The following is a 27891-nucleotide window of genomic DNA, read 5'->3' as shown; positions in this document are numbered from 1 at the left end:
ACACATTCGTGAAACTAGCACCGGGCAGAACCAGACAGGGGGGTCTAATGCCATAGCAGGGGAGATACTCGGTATGGGGTCCCCCTGCCATAACATTAATCTGCCCCCCCCCCCAAAACCAGTCAGCCCAGGGCTGGAATTCCTCGGAAGTGGGGACCCCAAAAAATGAAAATGGGGTCCCCCCTCCCGAGCAATAACCAGCACTGGGCTGATAGCCCAGTGCTATGCCCCGCACCCCTGGTGGCAGTGGGTGCGGGGTTCATTGTTAATATTGTTCTTGACAGGTGGCCTACAGGTCCCAGCAAGCCTGCCCCAGCATGCTGGCACTTGGAGAACCTCAAGTGTCAGCATGCCCGGACATAAATGGCCCGCTGGCACCTGTGGTCCACCTGTAAAGGACAGTAATATTGTTCTTTACAGGTGGCCAACAGGTCCCAGCAAGCCTGCCCCAGCATGCTGGCACATGCAGAAACACAAGTGCCAGCATGCCCGGACATAAATGGCCTGCTGGCACCTGTTCTCCACCTGTAAAGAAAATATTAAAATAAAAACACCAGTCTCTTTAAAAAAAAAATAGTTTATTTGACAGGGTCTTCACCTGGGGGCGGCAGCCTTTAAGCTCTTTTGCATGGCCGCCGCCTCCCCAGGGCTTCCGGCGTCTTCACCTGGGGGGCGCCACCTCCCCAGGGCTTCCAGCGTCTTCCTCCGGCGTCTTCACCTGGGAGGTGGCGGCCATTAAGCTCTTTTGCATGGCCGCCGCCTTCCCCAGGACTTCCAGCGTCTTCACCTGGTGGGCGGCGGCTGCTAAGCTCTTTTGCATAGCCGCCGCCCATCCAGGACTTCCAGCGTCTTCAGCCTTCAGGAGCTCTTCTCCGCTCCTCCTCCGCCGTCGGACTGACAGCCGCTCCCTCTCGCTGACTTATATAAGTCAGCCAGAGGGGGCGGAGCGATGACGCGGCGAGCCGTGATTGGCTCGCGGCGGCCATCTTCAATTTAAAAAATGACGCTGAGGCGCCATTTATTAAATGGGTTAACGCTCCGCTGCCAAACTCTGCATCGCCGCCGCCCGCACCTCCGCCGTCACCCGCCCTCCGCCGCCTACACCGCCGCCGCCCGTACCTACGCCGCCAGGACCTCCGCCGACACCCGCACCTCCGCCGCCAGCACCTCCGCCGACACCCTCACCTCCGCCGCGCCCACAACAGTGATTGACAGCGGATCCAGTGACGGATCCGCTGGCCAATCACTGTGGCCTGACTGAAAGGGGACGTGCTTTCATAGGTTGAAAGCACGTCACTGTGTGAAAGCGGCACTTTCCTATGCTATTTCAATGGGCTTTTAATGCCCATTGCTAGGCCCCGCCCGCTCCCGCCCCCCGTTCCCCATACCTTTTTCCTATCTGACCGGGAGGCACCACGATCGGTGCCTCCCAACTCCATTTAGACAGGGATAATGATTACATTAATATAAAGGAGATACTTATGACACAGAATATGTGTCATAAGTATCTTCTTTATATTATTTAAATCATTAATGACAGGGGAGGCACTGCCTCCCCTGACTGCACGTCCCTTAGTACATGTCACCCTTAATGTGTAGTGATGGGAGGCTACTAGTAGACGGGTTGGGCAGCGTGGAAATTTGGCAGTCAGACACATTAGCAGGAAGAAGGAGGGAATATGGCAGCGGGAGATTGGTGCACCCACTAAGGTTTGCACCCTGTGCAGACACTCAGGTGGAACGTGCCTGGAGCTGCCCCTGGTGTTTATATCCACTACTAGCTATGCATGAAACTTAAGGGCATGACTTGTTAATGACAAATTATGTAATATTTTGTACATAAAATATTTTCTTTTATGGAATAACAGACTAAAAACATTGTTGGTCCTCTATAGTGGCGCAGTCAAGAGGTATAGTAAAATTAAACAGTGCCAATATTAAGAACAAAATAAGCCAGGTGTCATTTCTGGTAGTGGTATTTACTGCTGAGCAACCCAATTTGCCCGCAGAAATACTGACCTGTATCGGTAAGGGATAACTTACTGCCTCCCTAGGCCAGACTCTGTGGAGTAAGGCTCTTACATGCACCATGGAAGTAAAAGACCACATTTGAGGTTACAATTCAGTAATGCAAAAAAAGGGGACAAAAACTATATGGGAAAGTTCATATATCCTGAATCCGTGGCTACATCACCTTGCTGCAGTCCTAACCAGCCAAAGACCTCCAAATCAATGTGACACTAATAATTGAAATGACTGAATTTGTACATAACATTTAAATCCTTGATATCATTGAGTGTCTGGGTTTAAAAGCTGTTCACGATATATTTCAATGAATGCAATACGAGTCACATAAACTCTCTACCAGCCGATACATTCGTACTCTGGGGCAAATTCAGTATGAATCGCAAGTAGCGATTCATACGGGATTTTTGCTGAGGGGCCGCGGGCGCATGTGCAGCAGACCCTACTGTGCATGTGCCCGCATTTTCTGTGGGAGGTCGCAGGAAATACGATCGCCTCTGCCTGTCAATCAGGCAGAGGCAGTCGCGGGGCGGGAGGGGGGCGGCAATGCTCCATTTTCTGGGTGGAAACAGAGCATTGCGGGGGCGTGCCAGCCCAAACGGTGGGCTGGTACGCGTGAACGGGGGCATGTCGGGGGTGCGGCCGCAGCGGCTGCATGACGTCACACGCAGCCGCTGTGACAGCAAAAATGGCGCCGGGACTCCTGCGGCCGCAGCTAAGTTGCGCCGGCAGGAGTCATCCTTAATTTCTGCTAACAAGCAGAAATTGCGTGCTGTTCGCAATTTCTGCTTGAAGCAGGGGCGGAGGCGCCGGTCAGCATGCTGGGCAGCCTTGCGCAGCACTGGGCGGCACCCAGCATGCGTGCTAATCTTACTGAATTGGCCCCTCTATTCACACAGTCTTAATCAAATAAAATAATAACATGGACAACTGAAATTGGTGGTGAAAGGGGTCAGCATTTTTTTTAGGGTGATTTTAGTTTAGATCAATTTTAAGAAAATAAAGAATGACGGCGGGGGAAAGAACGGCCCAGCAGTAAGCAAATAACTTAAACTGAGATTGAAACCAGGACCAACGTCCCACCTCAACAAGGACGAGGCCTTCTGCCACCATCCTTGTCCTAACAACTCTACTGCCAACCCTTGCAGGGCATAATGACCAAGCGATGAGGCCAACCGCCCACATCGCCATTGACTTGAGGTGACCGCCCAACCACAGCGAAGAAAGGGCCCCACCTATAGCAGTAGGGCCCCTGCCTGATGCTGAAAACCATGCCTAAACCCCTCACCGTGGATGGAAATAACCATAAATTATTCCAAAAACATCAATGGCCGATTTGACACTGGTCACCCTCAAAGCTGACACAAACTGCACAACGCTAAACACCACAAGATGGAACAAAAGGGGAGGGCAGGAGGGCAAATGTCCAGAAGCAAACAGAGCTGTCCTATAACCAAACAAATACCCATGACACCTCCCCTAAACATCCAACCAATCAACTACACCTACTCACTTTTAACTAAAACCCTTCTCACAAAAACGTCAACCCCTGAGTGTCTGGTCAGAGTACCAATGTACAGGCCTGGAGGTTTATGACACTTCTGTCATATCTCATTCCCTCCATGTTCTTTCGTGCACCGAGCCCACATTTAGCAAGGAACTACTAAATCCCCATAACACAGCCCAATCCCCATAACACAGTCTCCTGTATTATAACATGCATATCTGTATTGCTCCTATATAAATGGATGCAGTAGTATAAAAAGAGGCACATGACACAACAAAGAGGAATCTACCCCATTGAACCTCTATGTTAACAGTTTCACAAGTGGCTCAAAACTTTACCTACATTTGAAAAGTTATATTAAAGTCACACGTAACAGTCTGTACTTGGAGAATAATCTAGGCAGGTCTGGTTTTCTTGATCTCCTGATGAGGGATGGATTCCCTTTATCTGACTGCACAATGCTATTAATGAACAAATGCCAACACCAATACTTCTAGATGTGGCAATCACCAAAAGAAAGGGATTGGGTCTGTAATGCCGGCGGTTGGGATCCCGGAGGTCATCATCCCGACCACGGGCTCTCAGCCTCCAGAATGATGGCAGGGGGGAGCGCTACGGCGCCCCTTGCGGGCTCGCTGTACTCACCACACAGTGCGCTCGTGGCTTGCTGTGTTCGCCACAGGTTCTATTCCCACTCTATGGGTGTCGTAAACACCCACGAGTGGGAACAGCCCCTGTTTGGTGGCATTCTGACTGCCAGCATTGTAAGCGTTCGAGATTCCGGCATCGATATCCTGACCACTGGCATCCCGACCGCCGGTAAAGCAACTACATCTCTAAGAAAGATACTTGCCAGAGAGCTCATATAAGGTCTGATTATATATTGATTCTAGCAAGTGTGATTTTATTTCATGGTGGAATTTGGGAATGTGGCTTTCACTATGAGGGTTCTTCAATTTAATTTCTATGTTTGAGCTACTTTAAGACAGGGTCACCCAGGGCCAGATTAAGGGCCACATGGGCCTGGGGCTGAAAATGCTGTAAAGCCTATGTGAATATCAGGGAAGGTGTGGACAGTGATGTGTGGGTGTGACACAGCTCCAAAATGATAAAGCAAATGAAGTCAACTATCTCATATCAACAACACATGTCAAGCTGACATTAGGTACTTGCAGTCGACATGTTTAATACAGAAAATATGGGCAGGTGTAAAGACCTTAGTGTCCTACATAAAGGGCCAAATCAGATGACTGGGTCAGAGCATTTGCAAAAGAGCAAGGCTTAGAGGGTGTCAGCCATAGTCAATATCAACTAATGGTGGTTTGAGGAGGGGAAAAAAACACAAACAGCTAACAGGGTGTTGGGAGGTCAAGTCTCATAAATGCAAGAGGACAATGATGGCTAGCCCATCTGGTATGAACCAGTAGAAGGGCTGTTGTGGCACAAATAACAGAACATTTTAATAATGTGATGGGAGTATTTTGTCATGATACATAGTGCATCGAACCCTGCTGTATTATCTGCAGGCCAGTCTGAGTGCTAATGCCTGTTCACCATCGGAAGTGCCTACAATGGGATGCAAGAATTGTAATGGAAAGGGGATGCCTGGCCCAATGAATGCTGTTTTCTGTTGTACATGTGGACAGCCAGGTATGTTATCTAGGGAAAAGATGACAGGAGAAGCTGATGGAGGGAGAGTGATGCTTTGGACAATATTTGGTTGGCAAATCCTGGGTCTGCTCACTCATGTCATTTCTAATTTGATGCACATCTAGACATTGTTTCACATCTTTTCATGGCAATGGAATTCTCTGATGGATATGTCCACTTTCATCAGAATAATGCGTCCTGCCACACTGCACGGATGGTTCCAGAATGGTTTGAGAAACATGATGAAGAGTTCTCGGTGTTGCCCTGGCCTTCAAATTCACCAGATCTCAGTCCAATCGAGTAACTGTGGTATAACAGGAGTTGAATGATTGGCTGCTAACGTCCGGTACCAGATAACACAGGACACCTTCAGAGGTCTTGTAGAGTCCATGGAGTAGATTTACTAAAGCTTCTACAAATTAAAAGTAGTGATGTTTCCCATAGCAACCAATCAGATTCTACCTAACATTTCTCTATTGCATTCTAGAAAACGATTGAATCTGATTGGTTGCTATGGGCAATACTTCCACTTGTCTGTTTTAGAAGCTTTAGTAAATTACCCCCATGCCTCTGCATGGATGAGACTGGTTATTAGTAGACAAATAAAGAGATAAGAGAGCCCTACTCACAAGCTTACAATCTATGGACTTGATTTGGCGGTCCCAGTGACATAATTAGTATGAAAAATTACTGGATGATTGCATTGTGCTATAAAAAAAATCAGTCAGCAGATTATCAGAAAGTTAAAAAGTTGAAGGGAATTGAGCAGTGTTCTATTAATGGTATACCAAGCTAAATTAACTGCAAATAAAATGTACGTTGGTAACCTTTGTACCGTTGTGGTCTGAATGCACAGTGCATGCTGTATCGAACAGCGTTTCAAAGATCCTTATCATATTCTATATACCTTTTGGTTTTCTCAAGTCACCATAAGTAGTGCTAGATCCTCATCCTTACTCTCTTTTGTGGAGTTACAACTGGAATAAAAAAAAAATATGCCAAAAAAAAATTATCATGCCAAAATTAGAAGAAAACAACAACAACAACAACAACAACAACAACAACAACAACAACAACAAATTAAGGAGTCCAAGCCTTGGATGGAGCTAGAGTGCCAGCCAATCAGCTCCCAAATGCCATGTTACAGGCTGGGTTTGATAAATGACAGTTGGGAGCTGGTTGGCTGGTACTTTATCTCCATCTATTTTATCACTCTCCAAGGCTTAGTAAATAGACCCCTAAATTAAAAGAACAGAAAAAATGCCCCCATATAAAGCAAATGCAAGACCTAGTGGGACCTAAAATATGCTACATAAATTAAAATACTTATTTTCTGCAGTAAAATTCTATATTTATAAGTAATGTCCCTTACATGCAATAACACATATTACATTTATAATAAAATAAGCACCTCTGGAGAAATATTGTTGACCTGACTTACTGAGTCGACAAGGTCAGGTGGGCTGTAATGACATTTTCATTGTTCAGCGAATGGAGTCAAGTATACAACTGGGATCTTTCATTTCAAAGCTAGAACATGGTTGGGTCTTTCATTGATGGACACGACCAGCTCCCATAGAACCACAGCCAGGTGCTTGCCACAGAGCCTGAGACGTAGATTGTAAACTATAAAATGATATAATTTATAGAAATAAAATGAGTGTGAATCATTATTTTTTATTGGTACCACTTAATGTGCAGAACAGTATACTCTTTCCAAAATCTGGGGGAAAGAAAAGAATCTTTTTTTTTTTTTTTATATACTTACTTGGTCCAAATGTTAAGGTTTAAATTATTTTTCTATGCAAACTGTCTTTCATATCTTGGCAGTAGTGATTTCCATTTTTATTCCTTGGGTATCCATAATCTTATTAGAATCAAAAACATATGCCTTAAGTTTATTCGACAGTTCCATTACTGAGAAGAGTCCGGTACTTTATTAGCAGATAAAATAACAGTAACAATATAGAAGAATGTTCTTAGGACAATGTAGGTCAAAGCTGAAAGAGGTTCAAAGAACTATTATGATTCTTTTATTTAACCAATTATTATTTGTGAACAGTTTAAGTCTCCTGTTAGATGTAATAAAGAATTCAAGCAATCATTTTTTCCCAAACACAGAATTTTTTATTTTTTATTTTATTTTTTTAGCTACAAATGGGGAGAAAAAAATAAAAATCTGGAGTTTTAAAATAACTTTGGTTTTAGGCTCTTCACACATATATTTTCATCCCTATGTCTTAGTGTAAAAGGAATTTGTATGTGGAGCTGAAAGCACTATTGAATTACCTTAGATTTGTAAATGCTTCAAAATTCATATCGAGGCGTACGGAGTCCACAAACATCTGGTCAAGGTAATTCACATTTCAAATAGTATTTAATAGCTGGCAAGTCTGTTTATTCAGCTAAAAAAACATCTTAAGAAAATGAAACAAATATGTTCAGGTTTGAAAAAAAATCGTATCACATTTTTTGATACACATCATATATAGTAATTCAATGCCAGTGTCTATACGAGATGCTGTCAGTTTTCCTACTATCAAACTCCCGACAAGGTCAAAATCCCGACATGGTCAAAAAACCGACATTTAAAATACCAACAAGGTCAAAATCCCGGCATGGTCAAAATACCGACATTTAAAATACCAGCAAGGTCAAAATACCAACATTTAAAATGTTGATGGGTCAAAAAGTCGACATGAGTTTTTCATTATTATTTTCATTGAAACTGACTTGTTCATACGTTACCATCCCAGGGGACCTGGAGGAGGAATATAATAGTGCGAGGGGATGCGGTACACTTATACAGTGTCTATGTTGACATACAGTACACACAAATAAACAAAATAAAAACTTGTGTCGGCTTTTTGACCTGTGAACATTTTAAATGTTGGTATTTTCACCTTGTCGGTATTTTAAATGTCGGTATTTTGACCATTGTCGGGATTTGACTGTTGGTCAATTGTTGTCGGGATTCTGACTGTCGGGATTTTGATTGTAGGTATTTCATCCAAAACCCGTCTACACAGGTACACTTGTCTTTGGTTCATACTGCTATCACTAAAGTACTGTAGGTCTCCCGTGAGTCACGTTTTTTTCAGGATAGTCCTAGGTTTTTGCCAATAGAAACCTGTGATCATAATTGCTCCAAGGCACTCCTTTATAAATAGAAGTATTGGGAATAGTTTACATTATTTAGTCTCACTGCATTTGACACACACATCAAGGCATTGTTTGCTGCTTGGGTTCTGTATAGGTTTTTGTTCCAAAAAATGATCTCTGTACAAATAGCCTAGTGTTAATTGTTAATTATTAATTACAATGTAATATATCTCATGAGATTCAGAACTGCATAAGTAATGTAGAAGTTCCCATACCAAAATTATAACTGTACAAGTATTGTTCCGTCGCATACAAGAAAAAATAAAGTGAAACATGTCTACCACAGTCTAAATTGTAAGATTTTTTGTTTTTTGTTTTCTATTAGGATTACTTTATGAAACAAAGCTGCATTGTCTTCATTAACCTGTCCTGCTATGCCCGTAAAGTGAATAAGTATTCTGACATCCATAATGTTTCATAAGCTTCCCAGCAGTTAATGTCCTCAGCTAACAATCATGTGCCTAATTCATGGGTAACCACAATTCCCTAAAGATTGTAAGATTGCGAGCAGGGCCTTCCTACCTCTACAGTGTGTTTGTCTGTTATTACCCAGTTTTGTTCTATTACTGTTGTTCTTATTGCAAAGTGCAATGGAATATGCTGCGCTATATAAGAAACTGTTAATAAATAATAATAATTCCAATTTTTTTTTAGATGTTTGCCAATGGTTTTTCTACTGCACATATGTATGAGACGCATGGTCTTGCGATGGCAGTCGTAGTGTGGATTAGGATGCACAGTGATTAACAGACAGTGATCGTTTGTGGGAGCTACTGGGGGTGGCTGTTATACTGTAATCCATGTGAAAGGGCCTCATGAATCATGACACTGTGGCCCAGAGATAATCATTGGATTATAGATGCTGTGCAGCCCCTTTGCACAGTGCATCGTATATACCATGGTTACAGTGGCAAACGTAGGATTTCTAGAGGGGGGTTTCCAAATGCAATCCAGAATCCCCCACTGTGCGGAACATTGGAGCAATGCGGGAGTCTAGGGGAGCATTAGAAGAACCTAGTAACGACCCTGGACATTAATGGTCATTGGTTATTTTATGCACTGGATCCTGTATGTAATACAGTATAACTTTTTAACACTACAGATGGTCTATAGTATAGGCTGCATCAAGCATTTCAATAATATAAATGTGTGGTCAGGAAAAGGTTAACATACCATAAGAAATAAATATACAAAATAATAGAACCAGTACTGCACTTTCTAAGCACACATTCTCCCACCTCATGGTAAGGCTCCTGTCTTTCCTTCCTGGTGGCTACTCTCTGGTCCAGTGCACTGACTGAGGGCTCAGATCCACACACACAACAAACTTGGTAGAAGAAGTTGCTACCACTGGGCATGTGCAGCAGCTCTGCTCTGTCCCTTACACTGCATGATGTGGCGGCAGCTCTAGTTATCGTATTATATACCATTGCTATTGTCAGAATTTAAGCCACTTGCCAAAAGAAGGGGGGTTTCCAGACAACCAGAAACCCCCTGCGTTTGCCTATGGGTTACCAGGTACTTTTGTAATGGGCATAGCCATTGTGGAACACGGAGTGATCGGCTGATTATATGAATCATGGGAGTGAGCCAGGTGAGGAAATCAAGCCCTCTTATATCCTGCTCTCACTCAATCTGCTGAGCTTGTGATAGACTGAAGTCTAAAAGTCTGATGCTGCCTGATGTACTCCCACCTGGAAGCATTACCAAGAGGCTTTTGATCCTGCTCACGGTCTTGTCTGATTTAACCTTGTCCACAGCCACAGATTCCTATCCTGTTCACAGTATCCTGGTTCAAATCATGTCTGGAATTTCCTTGCCTTTATTTACAGCCTGCTCATAGCCCATGATCCTTGTCTGATATCTGGACATTAATCAGGATTTCATGTCCACTAAACATTCATTGTTGCAAGTGTGAACTGCATTGCCTTGGAGTGCCACATCTCCCTGCCTCAGACTCTTGCTGATTAATTGAACTTGGTTATAGCATTGTTGAATCTCTCCGTGCACTATAAACTAGTGAGTTATTGTATCTCTGCATCACTGGGCCGTCTCAGCCCAGCGGTCGCTTCTGCCTGATTGATAGGCAGAGGCGGTCGCTGGGTGGGAGAGGGCGGGCTGGTGGCGTTTGGCCGCCGCTTTAGGGGCATGGTCCGGGCAACGCAGGCGTGCCCGGACCGTGCGGGGGGCGGGCCGCGGCAGCTGCGTGATGTCACACGCAGCGCTGCGACCCGGACAGTGATGAGTAGCTCCCTGCCAGCGTGCAGCAGCTGTGCTGGTAGGGAGCTACTATTCAAGTACAAAAGCATCGCCGCTGTACGATGCTTTTGTATTTGTGCGTCGGGGTAGGGACTGATATGCGGGGCGGACTAGCCCTGTGTTGGGCGTCCCCCCGCATGTCTGAAGACTGATCGTAGATGTGCTAAATTTAGCACATCTACAATCAGGTCTGAATTAAGCCCATTGTGTTCTGTCCATGCAACAATAAATAGAACTGGATTGAAGTTCTGGTTTGCCTCACTAATGGGCAGATGTACTGAGCCTAGGAGAGTGATAAAGTGGAAAGAGATAAAATACCGACCAACCAGCTCCTGTCTTTTCCCAAACACAGCCTGTAACATGGCAGGTAGGCGCTGATTGTTGGCATCTCTCTCCACAGTATTTCTCTTCCAGGCTTTAGTGCATGTGTCCCTAAGACTGAATATTGTAGGTTTATGTTTCATGTATTATGTGATCTGAACTAGACCTGGTTCATGACAAAAACACAGACATATTGCAACCATTTTGTGGGGGTGTCATAGCTGGCTACTGTGTATCTTCAGACACTGTTCCACTGGCCACAGTGCCTTATTTGCAAAGGACATTCTGAGAATAGGGTTGCTCAAAGATCCAATGGTGCATCCAATGTTTGTCCGATGATGCATTTTTGAGAATCCAATGGTGGTAGTCTATATATAAAAGACAGCAGCTGCAGCATTATAAATTGAACTTAATGCTAACTATAAATAATAATAATAATAATAATAATAATAATAATAATATAAACTACACATGGCCTGATGACGTCATCATAGCTTGATGTAACCAACAAAACCATCAATTTACATTTTTATGCCCAAATAAAATAATGGCACAGTTGAAGGTCATTTAATTTTATAAAATTACTGTACCATTTATTGAATGAATGAATGAATGAATGAATGAATGAATGAATGAATGAATGAATGAAGGAAGGAAGGAATTACTTAATTAATTAATGGTGGCAGAGACAGCATTGCTTAACAATCACATGGAAGAACAGGAAGATGACAACATCGCTGCCCCCCACATAGACTGGGTTGCTAGAAAAGCCATCTTTCCTTACTAGGCCAGATGAACATTCCTTACAGACATGCCCAGGTCCCCTCATAAGAGAAGGACTCCTCATCATGCTACTACAGGGAGATTGACTCACACACTGAAATTACATTACTGCCAATGAGAAGCAATGCTTTCCTGCGAAACAGCAAACACAGAGACAGACACATCAAACAGGCAAACCGAAGAAAAAAGGAGGAAGGGCTGATGGAACCATAGGAGCAGAAGAGACAGAACATGCACTCTATCCTGGCTATATTAATGGCACTAATTCCCTCCTCCCCCACACCTCACACACACACACACACACACACACACACGCACACACGCACACACGCACACACGCACACACACGCACGCACACCTTGATAGCCAACCCTTCAATAAATAAGCTGTCATTCCAGGAATGTCCTAATTATTAACCGCTTCTTAAATAAACTTAATTACCCACAAGCCCATATGCTCATGTGCCTTTTGAGCTAATAGACAAAGTACTCGGTTGCCTTAATAAAAACAGACACATATACTGCACAAAAAAGATGGAAACAAGTTTAAGCAAACAAACAAATCACATCAGAGCGAAGAAAGGTTTGGACGTAGTTGTACACTGAGGGGTTCATGCAACCCTTTTGGAACAACTGTCTGCAAATTGAGGATATAATTTGTCAAAATTTCCAGCCACTGTCACTTCTTGAGATGGCTGCAAAACAGTATCCATAGCCTTAAAAAGCCAGGTCATTACTTCCGGTTCTTTTGTGCATTGGTGTTTTCTACGGGTAATTCACTCTGTTGGACCGCAGCACTGCTTCAACAGGTCTCTCTCTCTCTTGTTAGTGTTTGTAGCCTACGTTTTTCAATATAGTTATCTTGTTGAAATTCGTAGCAGTGGCCAACACGTCTATTTTTTTATGCATGTTTTATCCCTGTCCATGGTGCTGAAAGGTCATCACCCTCACATTAATAAAAAAAAGACCCACTTAAAAGAATAATCATTAAAGTCATATAATGACTTCGCCATAAGACGTAATCATGTACATGGTATGAATTTTAAACAATCAATATAATATTTTTTAAAAAGATGAACAAAATATTGAGCAACATCCCTGTCCATTGACTGAGTATTTTAATTCTTGTGCTTTTTGTAAAAAGACCATTTTCTGTGATCAAACTGTTGTATTTAATAAATGGGGTATGGGTCATTAGGTCGACAAGATTTAGGTCGACAGTCATTAGGTCAACCACTATTGGTCTACATGCATTAGGTCGACAGGGTGACTAGGTCGACATGGTCATTAGGTCGACATGAACATGGTCTACATGGAAAAGTTCGACATGAGTTTTTTAACTTTTTTTGGTGGCGTTTTCTTCGTAAAGTGACGGGGAACCCCAATTAGTGCACCGTGTCCCCTCACTCGGCTACCACTGCGCACGGCACAGGTTACCTATCCCAATCGTTGTCCACTTGGATCGTAAAGTATGAATTTTTTTTGTGAAACTCATGTCGACCTTTTTCCATGTTGACCTAGTACATGGCGACCTAATGACCATGTCGACCTAGTGCATGTTGACCAGTAGTGGTCGACTTAATAACTGTCAACCTAAGTCTTGTCGACCTAATGACCATAAGCCAATAAATGTGATACCACATTAACTTTTGATTGATGGACTGATACCATATCTAAACAAATAATAATTTTCAGGTCTATAATGATTTGCATCTGTCAGGGTGAAAAATTATTTTCATGGAACCTCATTATCAAAGATAAGTGACATCTAATTTAGCTGGTAGTTATATCTCTTCAGACTTATGATTAATTAAAATAAGACTAAACAAAGCAGTATTTAAGGTGAAAAGTGTAAATGTTTAAATTGTTTTTTTTTTTTTTTTTTTGGTGATCGTAGGATGTAGTTTATTACTTTCAAGCCAGGCATGCGCAGAGATTTTATGAGGTCAGTTCCCAATTTGGTAATGAATTAGTTACAGATAGATTCTAACCCTACCCACTTCAAAGATATTTATACACAGACATTGCCAGCAATGAGCTTACTGTACATCTGTATTAATGTCATCATTTATGTAGGAGAATGGTCCACTGTAAGCTACAGTAAACATTTAAATGTTTGCTTCATGGGCATATATTAACCTCGGCCCCAGGGGGTCAGAAACCATATCTGGTCATTGACATATATAGCCACCTCCAACACATCCAGTCATTAAGTGCAGATGCTGATTGGCCAGATCCCCTTAGGTCCAACTACAAAGGCTAGAATATGACACCACACACATTTACTGCTGTTCCTATAAATCAAACTTCAGCTGTTCGTTATGATTGGCTTGCACACAAAAACTGGGATATGTAGCCAGGTACCGTAGTTTTACAATGACCTAAATATCCATTAAAATTCCACTCCACCTTTTATGCCACTGAAGGAGAATCACCAAACACCTTTGCATTCAACTGCTGCATCTAGATGTCTGCCCATTGCAATTCTGTGCAGACTCTTATTGGGTCTTGGTGTCATCTACATATCTGCTTGGACAGAGTATGAAATGTAAATGTTTGCTTCTGTCTAATTCAGCCAAAGTATATAGCGGGGTGTGGTATGAAAAGTTGACATACAATATGTTAACACTCGGAATGTCTATACCAGAACATTGACAGGTTCTGAATGTCAACATGGGCATTAGGTCAATGAGCATTATATCGATATCAATAAATGTCACCATAGACAAAATGTCAAGGAGTTCATAATATCGTCATTTACAGATGGAGCCCTGCTCATCTATCCTTTTAATAGGATTAACTGAGCCAGTGCTGTCGGACTTAATCCCCTGCTGTATTGTTCTCCCTGTATTGTAGTGCAGCTGAGAACACTAGATGAAAGGCTTATGCTAATAAACCTTGGTGCACCAAGGCGCACTAGAGATGGCTGGATGAGCAAGGCTCCATCTGTATCATGTCAACACCAGAATATCAACAGTTTTGCATATTTAGCCTAACCCTAAACCTAACCCTAATCCTTACCCAAATCCTAACCCAAAACTTAAGCCTAACTCTAGACCTAACCCTTGCCCAAAAAATAACATAAAAATGTACTTTGGCATTCTGGTGTTGAAATGTTAAATGTCAACATTATGAACATGTTGACATATGTTCCATGTCAACATTTTCCATGTCGACCTTATGTCCATGTTGACATTCTGACTGTCCACATTCAGAACCTGTCCACATTATGGTGTTGACATTCTGAATGTCAACATTCTGACTGGATACAATATAGCCAACAGGAAATGACAGAAGGACCATCAAGAGTTTGGTCAACATTACTTACAATACCCGTGTCATGGGTTTAACTATACAGTGGATGCAGAGGCTGCCATTGCTATGGGGCACCAGACCAATGTAATTGTTTACCAAGTTCCCTGTATTGCCTGCTAAGCAATTGAGTCCGCCCCATTGCTCAGCAAAAGGGGACTCATGAGTTCTCATATAGGTGGCAGTCTCTGCATCTCCCTCTCAGTAAAGCTCCATCTCTTTCACTCCCATTTCACCATCACAGGCACAACTGATCTTACCAGTGAACCTGTCACTGGCATAGAGTAGGCTTTTCCTTGATTACAGCTAGTGTTGGACTGGGGCATGTAGGGCCCACCATGAAGAATGCAGCAGTAGAAAGTTATGTCAGCCACCAGTCCATGGTCCTGCTCTGCCAAGTAGCTGACCCACTAGTTGAGTAACAATGCATTTGATTGTGCAATCTGGAACCAGATTCTGGAACCATAAGGAAGGAGGGTCCTCCAGATAGTTGGGCCCACCAGAAAATTTCCCCTGTTCCCCTCTGGGGCAGTCACAACCCAATTACAGCCTTTGTGAAGTAAATTTAGGGCAGGTATTGAGGTCTGAGATTAAATTTGTCCCAGAAGGGGAAATGTGCTGAAATTAAGAAGATCTCCACCCAAAATTAAATTTTCTGCATTACAAAGTAGAAGCTGGTTGGACACTGCCCCCTCTTTCCCTGTCTTTATACTCTATATAAACTGCAATTTTCTCTGCAGGCTCTGCAGATGTAAGGCTGCCGTGTAAGATTAAAAAGCTGCCAATAGGGATGGAGAACTTGATGAGCTGCCATTGGCAAATAAGGTGAAGATAATCTAAGAGGTTAATGGGATATAACCTATTATGACTTTGGGATGTAGTTATGTGACCGGCAGTGAGAAGACCACCGGTCACAATACGGACGGCTACATCCTGTCCCACTCTAAATCCTGACAGTCGGCATGCCAACTAGCAGGGACTATTCCCAATCGTGGGTGTCCACGACATCCACAGAGTGGGAATAGAACCTATGGTGAGCTCAGCTCGCCACTGAGCCCACAGCATGGCAAGCACAGCAAGCCCGCAAGGGGATTTGTTGCGCTCGCCCACCCCTGCCTGCATTCTGCTGCTAGGATCCCGCAGTAGATATGCTGACTGCCGGGATCCCCAGCGCTGGTAATACATACCCAACCCATGACTTCTATGTGAGATAAGACTGCCTAATGGGGAGACATTCCGTTTTCAGTAGTGGTGTGGCTAATGGATGATATAAAGGTAAAAGGGGTGTGTAGAGAATTATAAAATGTTCTGGGGGCAATTAAATGGGGCATAATCTAAACTGAAGACACTGTATTTAACATTAGATGACCTGGAGGGCATTATAATGTTAAATAATATGAACTCGGGCACTGTAATGTGGCACTATATGCGCTGGAAGCACTATACTGTACTGTGGCATAATATGATCTGGAGGACTATAATGTGGCATTATCTGAACTGTTGCACTGTAATGAGGCATAATATGAACTGGAGGCACTGTAACGGCACAGTATGAACACTGGGCAGTACAGTGTGGAATAAAATTAACTGGGACACTACAGTGTGACATAAAAACAGTATGAACTGGGAAATTGCAATATGGCATTATGTGTACTGGGGACACTACATGTAATAATATGATCTGGATCTGACTATGTAGCATAATGTGTACTGGCAACACTACAATGTGAAGTACTGTATGGTGAGCTAGGGGTACTACATCTCTGCAAACTGCAAGCATGTCTACTCTTCCAAGGAGGCACCCTATCCATTATTAGACCATTTTTAGCTTCATTTATATTTTAAATTATTAATGACAGAGAAGGGATATTTACTCCTCTGCAAATGCTGTCAACTTGACTTGCAGGTGCATACACTTTGGTAAAAATTCTAGGTAAAGCAGCACAATTTAGAATTTAGGGTTGTGCCTTGCTTTTTTTGTGCATCACAAATTGCTCCTTGTGTGTACAGGCACTTTAGTTTAAGAGTTGGAAAAAAAATCAAAAGGTTCAAAAGTTACTACTGTACAGTATATCTGTTATAAAAGACTCCAGTGCAATCTGCTGTTTACCGCAACCCAACAGTATCAATGTTTCCAAACATTTTAACTCAATATTTCCATACATCTTAACTCATTAAAACCTTGACTACGTTGAGTTCATACCTACTGTCCAAGGCATGAGAGCAAACTTTCCTATTTACATGAGGTCCCTGGATAAATAAAATATGGACCAGAAGGACAGTCTGGGCAAACATCAATATCTCATGCATTATACAGATCGAAGTACAAGCGTAGACATCTATAGAGCCTTGCAGCTGAAATCATGCACATGAGGAAGAAGTTCATAACATCTTTATATCTGTAAAAAAAAATTGCAATGTGATTTTTAAGCTTTTGGGGATTGAAACCAAAGTTTAAGAAACTACATTTGGACTTGTTTAAACATTTTTCAAAAATATTTCTCTGTAAAGGAAGGGGAAAAGTTCACCGTGCCTATAAAATAGAGAGTTTCCAATAAACCACAAAGCATTTCTGCTACCAGTGAAAATGGTTATTGGAATCAGTTAAAGGAGAAGATTACGAGTGGTTAGAAATATAGAGCTTTATGCCAGATTTCAGCCATTACATTGAAAATGTTGTAAAGAGGGGGAAAAAGCATTGTAACCCTACCCTGTTCTTTAAATGGGAAATCAGGGAGAACGGAGATTTGTACAGTGGAACAACTCAGTCATTTGGCAATAAAAAATACTGGGCTTAATATGCCAATTATTGTGACATTAGTAAGGGACATAGAAAGTGATTGTAACAGATTCATCTCATTCCCAGAAGGGAAGTCAAGGTTTGATCCTTAACTTCATCAGATTTTTTTCAAAAAGTTTGCAGAACACTCATTTTCCCACAATGGGGCAGATGTATCAAAGCTTGGAGAGAGATAAATTCCCAAAGAATCAACTCCTTACTGTCATTTTTCATACAGACTGTAACATGGCAGTTAGGAGCTGGTACTTTATCTCTCTCCAAACTCTGATATATCTGCCCCAATGTTCCATATTCATTTTGTTTCTTGCACTGTGCTACAGAGACATCACCAGTAGTTTGGGAGGTATATAACATATGGCTGAAGCTGGCTTCTAGACAATGAAAGAAATTCTGTATTCTAAAAAAAAAGATAACATTTTGATTAGGGATGGCTAAATGTTTTGGCAACGTTTCCTCAAATATCTGTGATTTTGCAGTCACCAAACAAGTCCAATAAGGTCAAGAAAAATCACAGTGGAATAATGAATGGTCTACTACACTGTCTAAACTAAATAAAACATTCTACTGTAGGTACATTTTATTTTTATTCTTGCCTTATAACTACAGTCAAATCAGAACATTATTCCAGAACCTGGAGTAGAGCTAAAATTCTTGTCAAATAAGGAATTTGAAGAAGACATTTTACATAACCACAAAACATTTCTGTGGGAGACCAAGATTGACTTTCTTTGAGGGATGACAAATATATATTTCCCAAAGTCCATAATTGTACTTTTTATGAACTGGACTTTTTGGAACCAACTTTTAAACTAGGCAACAGGAGACTTTTGCTCCTAAAATGGATTAAACAGGGAAGTATACAGACACATAAATAGTATACTGGAGAAAAAAAATATATATTTTGGCATTAAACTTAGTCCGTCCATTTTCATCCACTGAATCATTTCCTCTTGTTCCACACAAAATAAATCAGTCGTGAATCCTCTGGAGTATCAATGAACAAAAAAATATTTTGGTGGAAAAAAAAGTAACAAATAAAATGGTTCATGACAAAAAAGTTGATGTATAACTTCTGCTTTATCTCTTGGTACCGGAATAAAAAATATTTTTGGCGTAAGATGCGACAAAAACAATAAAGTAAAGCATGAGCTGTTTAAAATGATAAAAAATGTCAAGGCTATGAAATATTCCAATTTATTTTGGGATTGTATTGCTTTCTCCCACTACATCTGTGCTCGACTTCCATAAAACTGTAAACTTTAATTTTAACTGAGCTGTTAATACAGTATATTTTATGAGTAAAGATGCTTTCACGCTTCGACTTAGGTTAATGGTTTCAAAATGTTTGATCAGTGAATTCATGCTTGCAAAAAGTTGTTTAAAATATGTTTTGAACATAAAATGTTGTTTTTAACACACAATTTTTATTTAGAACAAAAAAAAGCACCAATTGTGCTGGACCAATAGGCCCAGATTTATCAAGCCTTGGAGAGCAATAAATTGCACTGTGATAAAATACCAACCAATCAGTTCCTAAGTGTTATTTTTCAAAAACAGCTTGTAACATGGCAGTTGGGAGCTGATTGATTGGTACCTTATCATCATGCAATTTATCACTCTTCAAGGCTTGATAAATCTGGGCCATAATTTTGTTCAAAGTGTCCAAACATTTTCAGCCTGTATTGCACAAACAGATTTGCCAGCCCTAAAACAATTATAGGGGTTGATGTATCTAGCAGTGAAGAGTGGAGAAGTGTACCAATGGAATTACACTTTGAGTAGCATTTATCATGTTGATTGGTTGCTATGGGCAACCTCTCCACTGGTCCACTTCGCCCAAAATTTCAATGCTTAATACATCAACACCCTAATCATAGAATCACTATGTTTGCCAAAATAGTCTCTGGAATTTCACTTATTGCTAATATAGATTTTTTTAATATCTATTACCTAGTTGGGAATTAAGGGAGTTCTAATTTATCACCATCCAGAGAGAAATAAATTGGTTACTTTAATAGTGATTTATTTAATCAGTTTATGTGCAATGCAAATTATTCCAAATATCCCATCTCTTTTAAACCACATTGCTTCACAAACATGTGTGCCTTAGTTTTTAGGAAACATAATTCTTAAATTACAAATTAAAATTTAAAGATCATGAGAATGATCTTGAGCATGTCTAAAGACATTGGCCTCACATCAGATCTTCAATGCCAAACTTTCTTAGAATAAACTATTTCTTTGAATCAAATATTATGCAATACTTCTTAGAATTAAATAGAATGCACACTTGTTCCAAATATGATGAGTTATCTTAAAAAATGAATTCTAGGGATAAGAGATTTGAGATTTGTTCAAATCTTTTAAAACAACTGTAACATACAACGAGTCAACTGTTACATGCAGAAGTTCTTCATGTGACACACAAGCAAGGAGAGATACCTATAATTAGCTCACAATGTGGAACAGAACTTTGTAGAAATTAAATGTGTTGAAGTTAGGAACATGATGAAAGCACATTAGTGTCGAGATGGAGAATAACATGATGCAAAGAAAAATTAAAGAAAAAAGAGGTGTAAGATGGAATTGTCCTTGGGCCCTCCCACCCACCTTATGTTGTATAAACAGGACATGCACACTTTAACAAACCCATCATTTCAGCCACAGGGTCTGCCACACGACTGTGACTGAAATGACTGGTTGGTTTGGGCCCCCACCAAAAAAGAAGCAATCAATCTCTCCTTGCACAAACTGGCTCTACAGAGGCAAGATGTCCACCTCCTCCTCATCGTCCGATTCCTCACCCATTTCACTGTGTACATCCCCCTCCTCACAGATTATTAATTCGTCCCCACTGGAATCCACCATCTCAGGTCCCTGTGTACTTTCTGGAGGCAATTGCTGGTGAATGTTTCCACGGAGGAATTGGTTATAATTCATTTTGATGAACATCATCTTCTCCACATTTTCTGGAAGTAACCTCGTACGCCGATTGCTGACAAGGTGACCGGCTGCACTAAACACTCTTTCGGAGTACACACTGGAGGGGGGCCAATTTAGGTAAAATAAAGCCAGTTTGTGCAAGGGCCTCCAAATTGCCTCTTTTTCCTGCCAGTGCCTACTTGGATGCGGTCACTCATATAATCCTCCACCATTCTTTCAATGGTGACAGAATCCTATGCAGTGACAGTAGACGACATGTCAGTAATCGTTGGCAGGTCCTTCAGTCCGGACCAGATGTCAGCACTCGCTCCAGACTGCCCTGCATCACCGCCAGCGGGTTGGCTCGGAATTCTTAGCCTTTTCCTCGCAGCCCCAGTTGTGGGTGAATGTGAAGGAGGAGCTGTTGACGGGTCACGTTCCGCTTGACTTGACAAGTGTCTCACCAGCAGGTCTTTGCACCTCTGCAGACTTGTGTCTGCCGGAAAGAGAGATACAAAGTAGCCTTTAAAACTAGGATCGAGCACGGTGGTCAAAATGTAGTGCTCTGATTTCAACAGATTGACCACCCGTGAATCCTGGTTAAGCGAATTAAGGGCTTCATCCACAAGTCCCACATGCCTAGCGGAATCGCTCCATTTTAGCTCCTCCTTCAATTTCTCCAGCTTCTTCTGCAAAAGCCTGATAAGGGGAATGACGTGACTCAGGCTGGCAGTGTCTGAACTGACTTCACGTGTGGCAAGTTCAAAGGGTTGCAGAACCTTGCACAACGTTGAAATCATTCTCCACTGCGCTTGAGTCAGGTGCATTCCCCCTCCTTTGCATATATCGTAGGCAGATGTATAGGCTTGAATGGCCTTTTGCTGCTCCTCCATCCTCTGAAGCATATAGAGGGTTGATTTCCACCTCGTTACCACCTCTTGCTTCAGATGATGGCGGGGCAGGTTCAGGAGTGTTTGCTGGTGCTCCAGTCTTCGGCACGCGGTGGCTGAATGCCGAAAGTGGCCTGCAATTCTTCTAGCCATCGACAGCATCTCTTGCACGCCCGTTGTTTTTAAAAAAATTCTGCACCACCAAATTCACTGTATGTGCAAAACATGGGACGTGCTGGAATTTGCCCACATGTAATGCACGCACAATATTGGTGGCGTTGTCCGATGTCACAAATCCCCAGGAGAGTCCAATTGGGGTAAGCCATTCTGCGATGATGTTACTCAGTTTCCGTAAGAGGTTGTCAGCTGTGTGCCTCTTATGGAAAGCGGTGATACAAAGCGTGGCCTGCCTAGGAACGAGTTGGCGTTTGCGAGATGCTGCTATTGGTGCCGCCGCTGCTATTCTTGCTGCGGGAGGCAATACATCTACCCAGTGGGCTGTCACAGTCATAGAGTCCTGAGTCTGCCCTGCTCCACTTGTCCACATGTCCGTGGTTAAGTGGACATTGGGTACAACTGCATTTTTTAGGACACTGGTGCCTCTTTTTCTGAGGTCTGTGTACATTCTCGGTATTGCCTGCCTAGAGAAATGGAACCTAGATGGTGTTTGGTACCGGGGACACAGTACCTCAATCAATTCTCTAATTCCATGTGAATTAACGGTGGATACCGGACACACGTTTTACACCACCGCAGCTGCCAAGACCTGAGTTATCCGCTTTGCAGCAGGATGACTGCTATGATATTTCATCTTCCTTGTAAAGGACTGTTGGACAGTCAATTGCTTACTGGAAGTAGTACAAGTGGTCTTCCGACTTCCCCTCTGGGATGACGATCGACTCCCAGCAGCAACAACAGCAGCGCCAGCAGCAGTAGGCGTTACACTCAAGGATGCATCAGAGGAATCCCAGGCAGGAGAGGACTCGTCAGACCTGCCAGTGACATGGCCTGGAGGACTACTGGCTTTCCTGTCTAAGGAGGAAATTGAGACTGAGGGAGTTGGTGGTGTGGTTTGCAGGAGCTTGGTTACAATAGGAAGGGATTTAGTTGTCAGTGGACTGCTTCCGCTGTCACCCAAAGTTTTTGAACTTGTCAATGACTTCTGATGAATGCGCTCCAGGTGACGTATAAGGGAGGATGTTCCTAGGTGGTTAACGTCCTTACCCCTACTTATTACAGCTTGACAAAGGCAGCACACGGCTTGACACCTGTTGTCCGCATTTCTGTTAAAATAATTCCACACCGAAGAGGTGATTTTTTTTTTGTAATTTGACCAGGCATGTCAATGGCCATATTCGTACCACAGACAACAGGTGTCTCCCCGGGTGCCTGACTTAAACAAACGGCCTCACCATCAGAATCCTCCTTGTCAATTTCCTCCTCAGTGCCAGCAACACCCATATCCTCATCCTGGTGTACTTCAACAGTGACATCTTCTATTTGACTATCAGGAACTGGACTGCAGGTGCTCCTTCCAGCACTTGCAGGGTCGTGCAAATGGTGGAAGGCGCCACCTCTTCCCGTCCAGTGTTGGGAAGGTCAGGCATCGCAACCGACACAATTGGACTCTCCTTGGGGATTTGTGATTCAGAAGAACGTACAGTGCTTTGCTGTGCTTTCGCCAGCTTAAGTCTTTTCATTTTTCTAGCGGGAGGATGAGTGCTTCCATCCTCATGTGAATCTGAACCACTAGCCATGAACACTCAACCGTTCCTTGCCACTCCGTGTCGTAAATGGCATATTAGCAAGTTTACGCTTCTCATAAGACGCTTTTAATTTTGATTTTTGGGTCATTTTACTGAACTTTTGTTTTTTTGGATTTTACATGCTCTCTACTATGACATTGGGCATCGGCCTTGGCAGACGACGTTGATGGCATTTCATCGTCTCGGCCATGACTAGTGGCAGCAGCTTCAGCATGAAGTGGAAGTGGATCTTGATCTTTCCCTATTTTACCCTCCACATTTTTGTTCTCCATCTTTTAATGTGTGGAATTATATGCCAGTAATATATCAATAGCAATGGCCTACTGTACCGTACTGCTATATGTATATATATATATATATATATATATACTGGTGGTCAGCAAAATTCTGCACTGTCCTCCTACTATATACTGCGCACAACTACAATGCAGCGCAGATATGGATAGTATACTTGATGACACAGAGGTAGAGCAATGGACTACTGTACCGTACTGCTATACATGTAGTGGTGGTCAGCAAAATTCTGCACTGTCCTCCTACTACATACTGTGCAAAACTACAATGCAGCACAGATATGGATAGTATACTTGACGACACAGAGGTAGAGCAATGGACTACTGTACCGTACTGCTATATATATACTGGTGGTCAGCAAAATTCTGCACTGTCCTCCTACTATATACTGCGCACAACTACAATGCAGCACAGATTGATATGGAGCATTTTCAGGCAGAGAACGTAGATATTTGCAGCACACTGAGCACAGATATTTGCAGCACACTGAGCACAGATATTTGCAGCACACTGAACACAGAAACTGAGAGAACGCAGCCACGTCCTCTCGCTATCATCTCTATCATTATCTAGCCCATTCTTAAAAGTATTGACTGAGTCCGCCATTATTAATCTCTCAGGCAGGGAATTCCAAACTCCTATTGTCCTTACTGTGAAAAAAAACTTTTTCCCTCTGTGTGCGGAATCTACTCTCCTCTAACCTAAGTGGGTGTCCACGTGTCTTCTGTGTTGATCTTACCAAAAACAGATCCCCGCAAGCTCTGTATATTGTCCCCTTAAATATTTATAAATGTTGATCATGTCTCCTCTTAATTTCCTCTTTTCCAGTGTGAACATGTCAAGCCTTGCAAGTCTTTCCTGGTATTCCAGCATCTCCATCCCCTTAATTAGTTTGGTTGAACATTTTCTAGTTCCAGGATATCCTTTTTGTAGTAAGGTGCCCAAAATGATGCGCAGTATTCCAGATGTGGCCTCACTAGTGATTTATATAATCGGAGTATAACAATCTCATCCCTTGCATCAATACCCCTCTTTATGCATGCTAGTACCTTGTTAGCACTGGATATAATAAATTAACACAATAATTCGGGGAATTGATTAAGTTCAAACTTCCAAGACCAACCAAAACAGTTTTATTGATCTAGTCACTTCCACAGAGCATATACAAGGGGGTATAGATAGACTTATTCTTTGCAGTCTTCATTGTGATTATCTCTCAGTACCTCCTAGTATCATAACTATCCCATGTTTTTCAAATGTGTTTAAATTCCAGTTAAAAGGGACAAGACAAAATAAGTTTAAAAAGAGTTTGTGTTCTTGCGCTGTGAGTCTTCTCTGGTCAGGAGGTGCAGAAGACTGGAGAAGAGCAAGGACCCAATGTGAACATGAAAGCTAGGAAGTGACACATTTTCAGACATTACTAATCGCACATCAGACATTACTATGACATAACAGCATACTGTCAGACAGAATTTGTAGTACGGTTAGGGCAGTTACTGAGGGCAGAACAATTTTCTATGAACAGAGAGACAGTTGATTTTATAGAACATTACTTAGCTTTAGTTTCCCCAAAAGTTTATCCATAACCGAGAGAACTCGATTATTAATGTCTGCGGGGTTTTTTTTTTGTGGTACTCTACGGTATATTTTTAGGTCCTAATTTTAGTCCACTTTAGAGCACTTCAGCTGAGAAAATAATTATTGCAGTGTGCGCTAACAGATACACAGCATATCACATTGAAAGCTTTGTGTAACTGAATAAGCTTGTGACAGCTTCAGATTGTTATGTTTCTTTTGGCTGGAAAATTCAGTAACAGTCGAGAAAATGTTTTCGAGGTGGCAGAGGGGCTGTAGAGTACTGGAGGGTGTGCTAGATAAAGGATGGACCTCTTACCAAATTCATTTTCTCTGGCATTTTGTAGATCATTCAAAAACTTTCAAGAACTTTTAGAACACTGCAGATTATTTAAGGGAATATATATCAAATCTTCAAAATAAGACAATAGAAAGTACGGCCAATAGCAACCAATCAGTTTCTATTATCATTATATATAATGCAATAGACAGATGATAGCTAGAATCTTATTGGTTGCTATAGGCACCACCTCCACTTGTAATCTTTAGAAGAATCAATAAATTTCTCTCTTCCAGTTTTAAGAGGGATTTGGGGCCTAATTCAGAGGCGACTGTTGCTCTAGAAGTGATTGCACTCTGAAGCCTTTGGGGATGCGATTGCGCACCCAGTGAGATGCGAAAGGCAGATCAGGCAGAGGCGGTCGCGGGGATGGAGGGGGCATGCCAACAGCAGTGGGGGGGGGCACAGTTTGGACAATGCAGGTGTGTCTGGACAGTTGCTGGGATGGGCTGCGGCGGCTATGTGATGTCACACGCAGCTGCTGTGACCCAGAAAATGGCGGGTAACCACTTGCCAGTGCATCCAGGCTGCGCAGGCAGGGAGCTACTTGGCGGGTGCGAAAGCATCGCCACTGTGCTATGCTTTCGGCAGCTGTGCGTGTGGGGGGTGGTAGTAGGGCCTGACGTGGGGCGAACTATCCCCGTGCTGGGAGTCCCCCCGCCGCATGTCAGATAATCTGATCGTAGATGTGCTAATTTTAGCACATCTACGATCAGCTCTGAATCACCCCCTTAATACGGTTAAAAAAAAATCTAAAGTAATATATTTCTGAATTTGCTAATTAATATATATATATATTTAATCTATTAATAACCTTATATGAAATGATACATAATGAAGATTTACCTGTTATACGCTACACACAGCATACACATGTTTAGAATACTGACAGCAGTTCCTGATGTAAGCTTTGTCCAAATTATTGAATAAGAATTTGTACGTTAATACCACGAGTGATGGAAGTAGAGAGCGCCAGCAAGGGAGCTAGAGAAGCTATCCAACTCCTGGTGAATGAAAAAGCCCTGCAGACACGGGAGTGGACTGGTCCTAGGTGCAAGGAAGGAGGGCAGTCAGCTGCACAGAGGACAATATACAGTTGTGGTTGGAGGTGCTTCTCATGCTGCAAAGTTGCCATTTGGGGTGGGAAGGTGGCAGCGACTGTCTTCATTTCTAAAAATGGGTGCCTGTCGCCGCCATTGTGAGGGAGGCACGAGGACCGGATCTCCGTCAGAGGATAGAGACTTTCTGGCCTCTTTGATGCATCTGCTACAGCCAGCATTTTGCGACCCCGTAGGTCATGCAGCCATCCCGATGGGGTCACAGATGATCCGATCCTATGTTCTAGGATGAAGGGCGAACCACTAATGCAGCCTCCTGCTGTATTAAAATATCAGTTCTATTGCTGCATAGCAATTTTTTAAACATTAAATATGCTTCTAGCAAGGGCGTACCTACCATAGGTGCAGGCAGTGCAGCAACTATGGGGCCCAGAGCTAAGAGGGGCCCACCTTCCCTGTCACAGTGACATGTGTTATATACATTTTTCACCATTGGGTGGTACGTCGGAGTCCATTCAAACTTTTTCCTTCGGTCCTGCAATATATCTACTGTAGGTATGCCCCTGGACCTGCTCATTGTAGAGTGGTATAAAATGAACTGAAGGGCATTTTAATGTTATATAATATGAACCAGGGCACTGTAATGAGGCACAATATATCATAATGTGAATTGGGGGTACTGTGCGGCATAATGTGTACTGGCAGCTCTGAAATGTGACATAGGGTGAACTTAAGCACTACTACGATTCATAAAAGAAACTAGGGCACTACTAGGGGGTACAACATTAAATAAGGCTCTACAATGGTTCAGAAAATGAACTAGGGCACTATTGTAGGGCATAAAATTAACTGCTGCAGAGAAGCATTTGGACGGGGCCCCTTCAAAAAGTTGCTATGGGGCCCACAAAGTTCTGGCTATGCCTTTGGATTCGTGGGACTATTTATGAACTATGGAGACTGAATTTTTTTCCCCTGAATTTTGTCTGTCTGTTCATTTCCAGCATCAGGTAAAAACTACTGGAAGGATTTGGATGGCGTTTTCACTATTGCATGTCTTAGTAACCCAGAATGAAACTGAGGTATATATGATCATCTCAATGTGACATCTGGGAGAGGAGCAATAAAGAAATATACAGATGATTGACAATTGGCTCACTAAAGGTTGGTGTTCCGATCATGCAGCAGTTTCCTGTAAGTGTCTGCTTCGCTATGGTGATTAACAAGTCAC

The sequence above is a fragment of the Pseudophryne corroboree genome, chromosome 4 (assembly GCF_028390025.1).
Source record: "Pseudophryne corroboree isolate aPseCor3 chromosome 4, aPseCor3.hap2, whole genome shotgun sequence".
In the NCBI taxonomy this organism is placed as follows: Eukaryota; Metazoa; Chordata; class Amphibia; order Anura; family Myobatrachidae; genus Pseudophryne; species Pseudophryne corroboree.
The sequence above is the reverse complement of the archived record's forward strand: the minus strand, read 5'-3'. Positions refer to the sequence as shown.